Here is a 10,327-nt window from a genome sequence, read left to right as displayed (position 1 = left end):
ATTTATAGAAAATGTCACTACAATTAATTTTCATTGATCAGTGAAGGCAAGCGAACATCACAGAAAGTCTGAAGTCCGGCTTTAGCTGGACGTTAGACTGGATTATAGTTAACCAGCTGACTTCCTAATTTTTTTTTCCTAATTTTTTTTGTTTCTGTCTAGTAACTTCTGTCATGCAACTCTCACCGCAAGTTTTAAACGCAAGAATTCTACCTCAAAATATTTTTAAAATTATTATTACGTATTTTAGATTGACACTTACTTCGTCATCTTTATGTTCCTTCTTGCCGCACCTCTCATAATAATTCCAACCGGAAATCATAATTGTCTCTTTTTTCATGTCATAAATTTTCCGGACATAAGTTTCACTAAACCATTTCAATCCTTAATGTCGTCTGTATTATATCAACCTAAAGCACATCGAGGAGAAGCACTCAAAGAGAGTACAAAAAGTGTGTTCGATCCAATTGTCACAGCTTATACTGGTCCAGAGGGGCGGGTGTAGCGCAGTCGGTTAGAGGCTCCGCTTCCTGCACGATCGATCGGAGGTTCGAATCCGCCCTAGTGCTCACTAAGCCTTTCATCCCTCCGGGGTCCGGATGAATTGGTACCAGACTTGTCTGGGAGGACAAAAACACTGACTTGACCCATCGGCTAGCCCCCGCAAGTCATTGTATAGGCAAGTTACACGTTCGTGAACCTCAACGGATTCTGGATTGAAGTCGATCGCGTAGGTGGATCCCAAGCGGATTGATTAACGCAGGACACTTTATCCTTTTTTTGTTCCTCATACTAGTTCAGTACGTGCGCATTTTTGCACTAGTGAGTAGTTTGAGTTTAGGGTACGTGTACGGCACGTGCTAAGCACGGGACTTGGGATGAGAATCGTGATTTTCACAAAATCCAGCTATTTACTCGATTTTAAAAGTTTGTCCATACACTGCTCACTATTGCCCAATTTGTAGAGAATTACAGGAAGAATGCGGCGCAGGTCATCACGTCAGAATTCACCTCAGAGGTTTATTCCAACACATCCTATCTGGACAGAAAATGAACTGAGCTAGCATGAGAGCCTTCAGAAGCTTTCAAATCTCCTTCTCTTTACTCGGCCTCTTTTTCAAGCATTTTGGGCTGTTTTGACATATGATAACAGCTCTTGATATTGATCCTTTCCACTTTTGCCTTAAGGTTACTTTAGGAAAGTTTAAGGGGCGTCAGCGTCTTCGCACATCCTTGAAAGTTACAGAATCTGGAAGGATTGCCAGCCAGCTTAGGATTGTATAGGCTTAGCGCAGGCTTATATTGCCTTAGACGAGCCCGCATCTCTACAGATTGCGTGTTTTCTGCCCGGTTTAGGTAAAATTGTGAAAAATGGGCCTAGAATGTAAAAATTCTCTGGAATTTATCAGTGCTTGAAATTCTTGAAGGATCCTCTGCAACTTATTTGTAGTAGGGTCAGAATAACATGAAGTACAGTGCAATTGCGTAAACGGCTGCGCTCGAAGCGTTGCGGTTGGAATCGAGGTGGGACCCGAGGGGAACTATGAAGCGAAGGAATGGTGTCAGCAAGGGTAATACCACAAGGATTCTAGTCGATGTCCTAATGGGACCCCGTCCTGGTTCGTCACTCCTGTATGCGGTCTCCATTCCTGAATGGGACCCGGTTCTGGTTCGTCACTCCTGTATGCGAATCTTGGTTCGGAATAATTGCTCGGGACTCAATTTTAGGGTAGTGATTTGAAGTTCAATTTTTTCACTCGTTCCCTTCAAAACTCAAATTTTCCTCAAAACCACCATCGTTTCGTTCCGCACGGATGTTCCGTAAAACATTCTCATTCTATTACTGAAACACATGTACATAGAGTACATTGAAGATTCTTGAAAGAAACGGCTAACGAAATCCAGGTCAAAAACGTAGTCGGCCTAATTAGCAGACGACGCAGCCGTCGTCATCGTTCTGATAACAACGCCCCGCACATGCATCGCCGAGTCCCAACCGGTCATTGCGCTATTTTCTACTAAGAATATCAACTTATTGCCGGATATTGCAACATTTCTCCAGAATTTATCCTTCTTCTTGATTATAAAATCCATATCGCTTCAGTTTTTCCGGAAAATCCATTTCAGCTACACCTGGGGGACATCTTTCAGGAAGATTCTTGCCGCTAAGAAGTTCTTTCTCATATATGCAAAATATATAAACTTAATATAAGTATACTCCAAGCTAGTCTGTTGTTTAATAAAGACGATCAATACCAATCTTGGCTACAGTTCAAGAAAATCAATTAAAAATTCCAAGTTAGATTTACAGTTCTTAAGGTGGGTCCTTAACCGGCAGAATCAGTATAGTCCTTCACATATCATTTCAAAATTACTGAAATTTTTCACAAATTCTCCCAATATAAATAACTAGAACAAATAACTAAAAGAATTTTTCTTTTGCAAAACCACCCATCAGTGAGTTTCAATTTACATCTTTTCGTACAATTACACATTTTATAATCGAATTTTTCGTTCTTGTTCAATTCCTGGATCAAATTTACTTTTGATAAATGTTGTATAAATAAAGTAAAATATTCAAAATAAAATAAAATAAATAAATCGAATATAAAAAAATAAAATAAATATAAATATATTGGTATATATTTTCGGAACCAAACCATGCTCACCAAGTCTTTCATCCCGTCGTTAACGATAAATTTTACTAGTGATAATAATTTATTATCTTAACCTTACCTGCTACTGTAAAGACCCTAGCAGCACATAGTACGCCGATGGTTGCTTTTAATTTTTGTTCAATTTTCTTGTTTGTTTGTTGAGAGTTTTGTGGAGGAATGTTCTTCTCTTGTCCGAGAGGATAAAATCCTAAGAATTCAAAGAAAAGGTGTTTTTTTTTTAAACAAGGTGCTCCAATTCTTTATAGGGCGATACAAAATAAACAAACAAACAAACAAACTGAAACAGGCGCTGCTTTTATGGAAGAAAGAAAACATGGCGAATGAGCTTAGTTTCTTTTTTCTCTATTCTTTCATATTTCTTTTTTTTTCCTCTATTCATCGTAAATTTAGATGTAGCAAAAGGTCTCAGTTTCACACATTCCTCTACTGCTGCTTTCTCAGCATGCATCGTCACTCATAGAGAAATATTTCTTTTAAAAAAACAACTAGAAATTCAATGGTGCTCTCTCTGGAAAATACTAAACTAATCCATTAAACTGGAAACATTCCCATAAAAGTATTTTTCCACAATGGAGAAAAATTCAACGTTTCATTCTTGATGAAAAGTTATTTACCGAAAAAATCCAGAAACTTTGGAACTTGTGCTTCACCAAAAGTTAAAGTCCTTGAAATCCTTGAAGGGGGAAATGGTCTCTGTTTAGATTTCTGTAAATAAGCGGACTGAACAGCTTATTTTAGTTAGGTATTACTTTCTTTTTTTTACTTTATTACTACGGATGGATTTTCTCCCCGGAAAGTGTTTCTATGTGAAATTCCTGATTTTTCCTGGAAAAAGGTGAAGCCAGGATAAGCTGAGGGAAAAGCGCTCTCCATTTCTGGCTGGATGTGCTCCCTTGCGGCAATGAAGTGCTCTTCTCCATGGAGCAGTTCGACCATGACCTCCTAACTCAGCAGACGAACTACGCTCGTAACAAGAATTGAACAGTTTTTCAAATATAAATAAATAAATCAATATATTTATTTTTAATATAAATAATAAATAAATTTCCTATGCAGTCACAGTTTTCTTAACAGCACCGCTCTCTTCTTTTTCCCTCTTCCAATAATTCTTCTATAAGTCTAATCATCCGTTACAGTTCCAGAACACACTCACACTGTGTTGTGTTCTGATCCGTTACAGTACTCCCCCCAGTGCGAGAAGTTGGCCCTGGTCGGATGAGAATAACCCTGACCTATTTCCCCAAAAACAACGTACGTACCCCGTTATCGCGTCACCCCCCGGCGGTCAGCAATCGTACACAGAAATTCGCGACCGTGAAATCCCGTGAGAACACATTTTTTTATGTTAAGGAAACCATTAATTAAGAAATCATTAATTAAGGAAGAAAGAAAATCTTATCATTTTATGATATAGGTTGATTTTATGCTTAGTGATTCACTGAAATAAAAAAAAATCAGGATTTTTTTTTTCGAAAAGAATTCAGGGATTTCATAGTTAGCAGTAAATCCACTAACGTCCTTTCACCGATAAATACTAAACACAGCTAATCTGACACCATAAAAATCATCTAGTAATACCTGCGCCAATATTTCTGTGGATTTGCGAGAAAAAAAAAATTCCAAAAAATCCTGAAAAGTAGACTATAGTTCAGTGCTAACTCAAACTCAAGAATCGGGGTTGCAGCGGGCGTGGCTAGCCTATAAACCTATTAAAAATTCGAATGTTTCCAGAAAATTCGCAAAAAATCCTGTCAATACAATATGTGGCTGCATATTAAAAGTAAAGTCATCAAGTCACTGGCGTATCAATCCATTCGGGATGCGCCAACGCGCTTTACTATAATTCCTAATCGTTGGGGTTCTGGAACGCGTGTTGAGGGAATTCGTAATCGTTAGGGTTCTGGAACTCGACAATGACCAATTTATTGACCCCGGAGGGATGAAAAGCTTGGTTTGCTTTGGGGCCGTTTCGAACCATTGACGGTGTGACCACAATAGGCCTCTAACCGACTGCGCCATACCCGCCCCATATTAGAGCAATACAATATCATTCTCAGTTGTTGTAGTGGTTGGAAGATTTTTTCGGGAGTCAAGACATTGACTTGGAGACAAGTTCGGAAGTTTTTTCATGACTAACACCTCGTTAACACTGCCACTAGATTAAAAGAGTTTAAATATACGTATCGGGTAATCCTGGAGGAGTATCTCAGTTATCCTGAGCAAATTTCCAATGAATTAGTCCCTCGTTTTGCTTCACATTCGCATAAAACGGAGATTTTGATGATTTGAGGAGCTTAGCGTGACAAATCTGCTGCAGCGCACACCCTTCCTCCACTTGACGCATGCACTCCCACTTCTGTCTGCCTTGGCCCATTGTAGTGCCCAAAAAAAAAGAAAAGATTCTCATCTTGAAAATTTCAAATTGAATTACTGATTCAGCAGAAAAACAAATAACTAGTAAAGCAAACTGTTCAAGTGGTATAGTAGCCAGTATATATTATAGCATGGAACCGTGGCAACGATGATGGTTACTAAAATTTAGTCGCTGGCACTTATGTCTTCCCTGACGTCCGCGGTGCATCCGCCGTAACTCACTCGGACTTTCCTTATGTGATACGTGCTCGAAAAGAATCGCAATCGCAGTTTAAAGGGATCACCCCAACGAATCTGGGATGGTAATCCGGGTTTCAAGTAAGCTATGCCTATACGGGGTTGTAGATTAACAGGAAAAGGGTGATCCCGTTCATCCCTCTCTGTATCAGTGGAAACGGGCGACCCCGGAATGTTTTTCCTTACGACGGTTTTTCTTGCAATGCGTAACGTTTGCGCCCCGCCCCTAATGCGATTCGTCGAGAACCAACTCGGACGAATCGCAAGCGGGGGCGGAACGTAACGATTGCGCATTGCAACTGGAGCCGTCTTAGGAAACAGTTCTGAGGTCGTCCTTTACACTGATACAAGGTGATTGAAGTCATTCTGTACGTATTGCAGTCGATTTTTCTTTACCACGAATCGCAAGCGGGGGCGGAGCACAAGGGTGGCGCACTGCAATAGAGAGCGCGTAAGGAACCGCATTAAGAAGCCGTCTGTTTACAGTGATGCAAGGAGAGATGAGCGGAACCGCGCCACTGTATTCATAATCTACGACCCGATATAAGTATACTCCAACGAAAATCCATACCACTCCGGATTCGTGGGCTGATGCCTTTAATCGGAAACGCGTCGCGGTCCGGTTGCACGGTTTTTCAGACACTAAGAGACGCCATGCTCTTAGCGACATTCAATGTCAGCTATGTGCTCTAGAGATCTGGTTCTCACCGAACTATAAAAAGAATCCAACGGATTACTGAAACCAGCTAGTAGCCGTCACAAAAATTCCCCAAACAGAATGAGGACACAGGCCGGAAATAGCGTTGGCTCCAGAAAACTACATAAGAAAATAAGGTATGAGGAAGCAGATCTGACGGCAGTAAGAATGAAAGAGTAAAAACGATGAGAGAATGAGAATAAAAATAAGTTGAATATAAGTTCCCGAATAATTCGTAGGACACTTCCCCAGCAATATTTTAGCTATTCCACCTCTTCCTCTTTCTTTCTCCTTAAGAAAAAAACTGCAAAAATCAGCCATCTCTTCTTCTTTTCATTCCGCCATCAGTATATGTACCTTCGAACTCTCTGAGATTGTAATAAAATTTGAACGGCTACCTTTTCTATTTTTCTGTAATTACTTTAGGTTTTAGAGATAAAATGAGAAAAAGAAGCTGCTCGTGAGTGATCAAAGGGATCCTAAGCATTTAAAATTCACTAAACCTCCGAAAATAGACTTAACTCGAGGCCAAGGCGAGTCCATTTAGGTCGATTGTTAATTTTTCCGGTTCTCCATGAATTCTCTGGTTTATTGGTAGCAAAAAAAAAAACGAAACCCTTACGATTTTTGTTCTGCGCTCGTCGCTGTCCTCGTTCAGTATATCGCCGAGAAAATTCACTAATAATTTTAAGCATATAGGAAATTAATGTAATAAAACAACTGAGCTATAATTTTGGAATTATTGATTCTTTTGAATTGTTCGATTATTAATTACTTACCTTAAAACATTCTGAACTGTACTACAGGACCTCATTTTCATTCTAGACGCATTCAAAATTCCATCCGTAGAGCTTTTTTTTTTCCGGAATATTACGTCCGTTAATGACGGTTTTTTTCTCTCAACTTGCATATTTCTTGCACATCTTTTTTTTTCTTTATGCAGCAATTTTTCTTGTTAGCCGAGGCAGTTCTTGAAAGTGAGAAAAATGAAACGATTATTTTTGGAGCACAAAATCCTTGCTTACATTTTCTAGCACGAAAAATGTCCTTATATGTCAAATTTTGTGCGTTTGTGCCACGTGCGCGGCCTATTACTTGGTTTTTGTGATAAATTATTATACTCCGGACTTCTTTGGAATTTAAAAGATTCCAAAATCCAAGATTCCAAGCCTTCCTGCATCTTCGATGATTATTTGTCATCGTGACGTATTCGTACCAAATCACAAATTCATCATATCAAAATACGCATTTGTCAATCAGGATTTATTAGACAAATTGGACAAAAAGCAATCAGGTCAAAAATATTTCTTTTTTTCTATCGAATTGAACGAAAAAAATGCATGAGTGACAACGAAAGTGTTCTGCCTATAAAACTGTTTCAAAAATTGTATTAACGGTTTTCTATGCGTCTAAAGACGCAACGTTAGAGATACATTTATTCCTCACCTAAAATTCCGAGTATTCAGAGTCTTTTCGGACGTTTGCCGATCGAACAGCTTTAGAAATTCTAAAATAATGTAATGTTCCAGGATGAGGGAGTACGTCAAACCAATATCTGCTGTTCCTTTGAAAAGAAATCTATCTGTTGTTCTTTCAGAAAGAAATTTATCTATTGTCCTTTAAAAAGAAATTTATCTGTTGTTCGTTTAAAAAGAAATTTGCTTTTCTCGAATTCTCGATTTGCGAAGCGGCTGTGGCGCAATCGGTTAGAGGTCTGCTGTGGCTACAGTCGGAGTCGGTAGTTCGAGTCCGCCCTAGCGCCGACCAAGCCTTTCATCCCTCAGCTGTCGACAAATTGGCGCCAGACATGTCTGGAAGGGTGAAGACACTGACTCATACATAGGCTGGCCTCCGGAAATTGCTGTTTCGGCCAACATGCGTTCCAAAACTATTCCGAATTACAGTAAACTGCGTTGCGTTGCGTCGCGTCCCAAGCGGATTGATACGCAGAGACTTTTACTCGATTACGCGGGTTTTGATTATTCGAATGAACAGAAAATTTCAACCTTCTGAATAAGCAAAGAAATGTTTTGAACAATAACAGAACTTGCACCGTTTACAAGAATTTATGATTGCTGTTATCTTCAAATAACCGGATTTCGAATAATTCGACTATTCGGGAAGATTCCGTTATTCGAATATTCATTTCCAAAAAGAGATGTGCACTTACTTTAAACGCATCACCTCACAAATTTGAGGTGGCACGGGTTTCAGGCGGGTAATTCCAATACGGGGTCGTAGATTGTGGAGAAGAGGGTGATTCCGTTCATCTCTTCCTGTATCGGTGAAAACGGACGAGCCCGGAACGCTGTTTCTTACGACGGCCTCTTTTGCCGGGTGCAACCATTGCGCCCCGCCTCCGTCCGCGATTCGTCGAAAACCCATTCGAACGACCACCTCAAATTCGTGGTGTGATACCTTTAGGACGTAGAACGGCAAAGGATGTAAGCCATGGGGAAATCCTGGAAAAAGATACACGAATAACATTTCAAAGCAAAGATTTCATTCATTTCATTTTTTGGCATTTTATCAAAGCAAAGAAACGATCTATTTCAGTGAATGTTTCGCCGTTATCAATCTAATGTATGGATATGTGAAAACTAAAGAAAGATTTCTGCAAATTGTGTTATCCTCAAAAAATCCTGTAGTTCCTTGCTTCAAGCACTTTGCAGAGAAGTAATTTTCAGAATTCCAGAAATGCATAGTCGGGACAGAACGTCCTTGTGCAAATGCGTAAGCAGCTGCGGTCAAAATGGGACCTTCACACCCTCATTATTTTCAGTACGATTGGAACTATAGTTGGATCGAAACGACATGAAGCACGGTGCGGTTGCGTAAGCGGCGGCTGCGCGCTCGAAGCGGCGCGGTGGAGCGCGCGGCGGTTGGGATCGTGTAAGGATTCCGTCGCTGCAGTCACCCATCGCTGCACTTCGCGATGGTCCCACTTCGATTCCAACCGCTACGCTCCACTGCGCCGCTTTGAGCGCAGCCGTTTACGCAACTTTCCGTGCATCATGTCGTTTTGACCCGACTATAATGGGTTGATCACACCTTGATCGCAACCATCTACGCAATTGCACCACAACCTTCAGGTCCTTTAGCCTGACTGTGAAGATTTTCTTCAAAGCCTATTGTATGCCACTAAGAATCTCTAGAATCGTTACTCTACAATTATTTTATTTATTTATTTATTTATTGAACGACATCACAATGTTACAATGTGTCATTGCATGCTTCGTCTCCATCTGCTCACATCAGCAGTGGCGGTTCGAGTAGAGAAGAACTGAGAAGAGTTCGAACCCGGGGGAATTTAGAACTCAGGTGGAATTAGACATTTGGAGGAGAAAAAAACTTTAGCCTGACTGTAAAGATTTTCTTCAATGCATCTAGAATCCCAATAAAAAGTTCTAGGACCGTTACTTCATATTAATAAAACGTAACTAATATTTACATACTTTTATATTATTTACTTTTTTCACATTCTTTTTCCGAGTTAAATTCTCGTAATAATAAAATATTTTCACTGATCCGCAATTCGTTAACATTTTTACTTCGATACTTCGATAACAACTTCAATCCTAAACGAGGTCGCAAGCGCAATTCTTACGTGGAGGGAAGAATTTAGGACTCAGGATGCAATCCTAGCAATCCAGCAGCAAAACATGTCCTATTAAACATTTTCAGCAAAGCACTAAAACAAATTAGTTGTGGATCAGCTAATATTTTCACCAAAATAAGGTGGTTTTCAGCTGAAAAAAAAATCTTTTAAAAAATGAATAATAGAAATAATATTGAAAAATTTAAAGAAAATGAAACAAAAAATTTCATGTGAAAAAAAACAGGAGACTTCAAGCAAAAAGTTGGGGTAAAACACAAGCTATATGAATTTACAAGAACGGTCAGTTTAATTTTCCTTAAAACAATAAATAGGAATAATAAAAAATAAAAAAAACAATAAGAAAATTTTCGTCATTGGATTTTCTCACCTAGTGGATAAAGTTTGATAATTAGACTCCAGGGACCAAAGTGTGGATTCTTAGCAAATATTGTAATATAAGGTGAAACTACGTATGAAATTCATTCCTTTTGCTCGATGATCCTATTCGTCATTTCGTTCTTTCTCATCGTTATTTTCTCACAATCCCGCCTTATTTTCTATCCGTTCATCTACGAATGTTTGAAACGAAACATCATGTGACATATATCCCATTCTAATCATATTAATATCCCGAAATTCCTTCGTGGAATGTCGTCAAACCTTCTATTCGCATGGATGAGTTGACTGTGTCCCAGTTTTTTTTTCTTCCGGACACAATCTCCATCACAGTTCGGTTCAGGCTGA

Source organism: Necator americanus, chromosome I, assembly GCF_031761385.1.
Source record: "Necator americanus strain Aroian chromosome I, whole genome shotgun sequence".
NCBI classification, from domain to species: domain Eukaryota; kingdom Metazoa; phylum Nematoda; class Chromadorea; order Rhabditida; family Ancylostomatidae; genus Necator; species Necator americanus.
The sequence above is the reverse complement of the archived record's forward strand: the minus strand, read 5'-3'. Positions refer to the sequence as shown.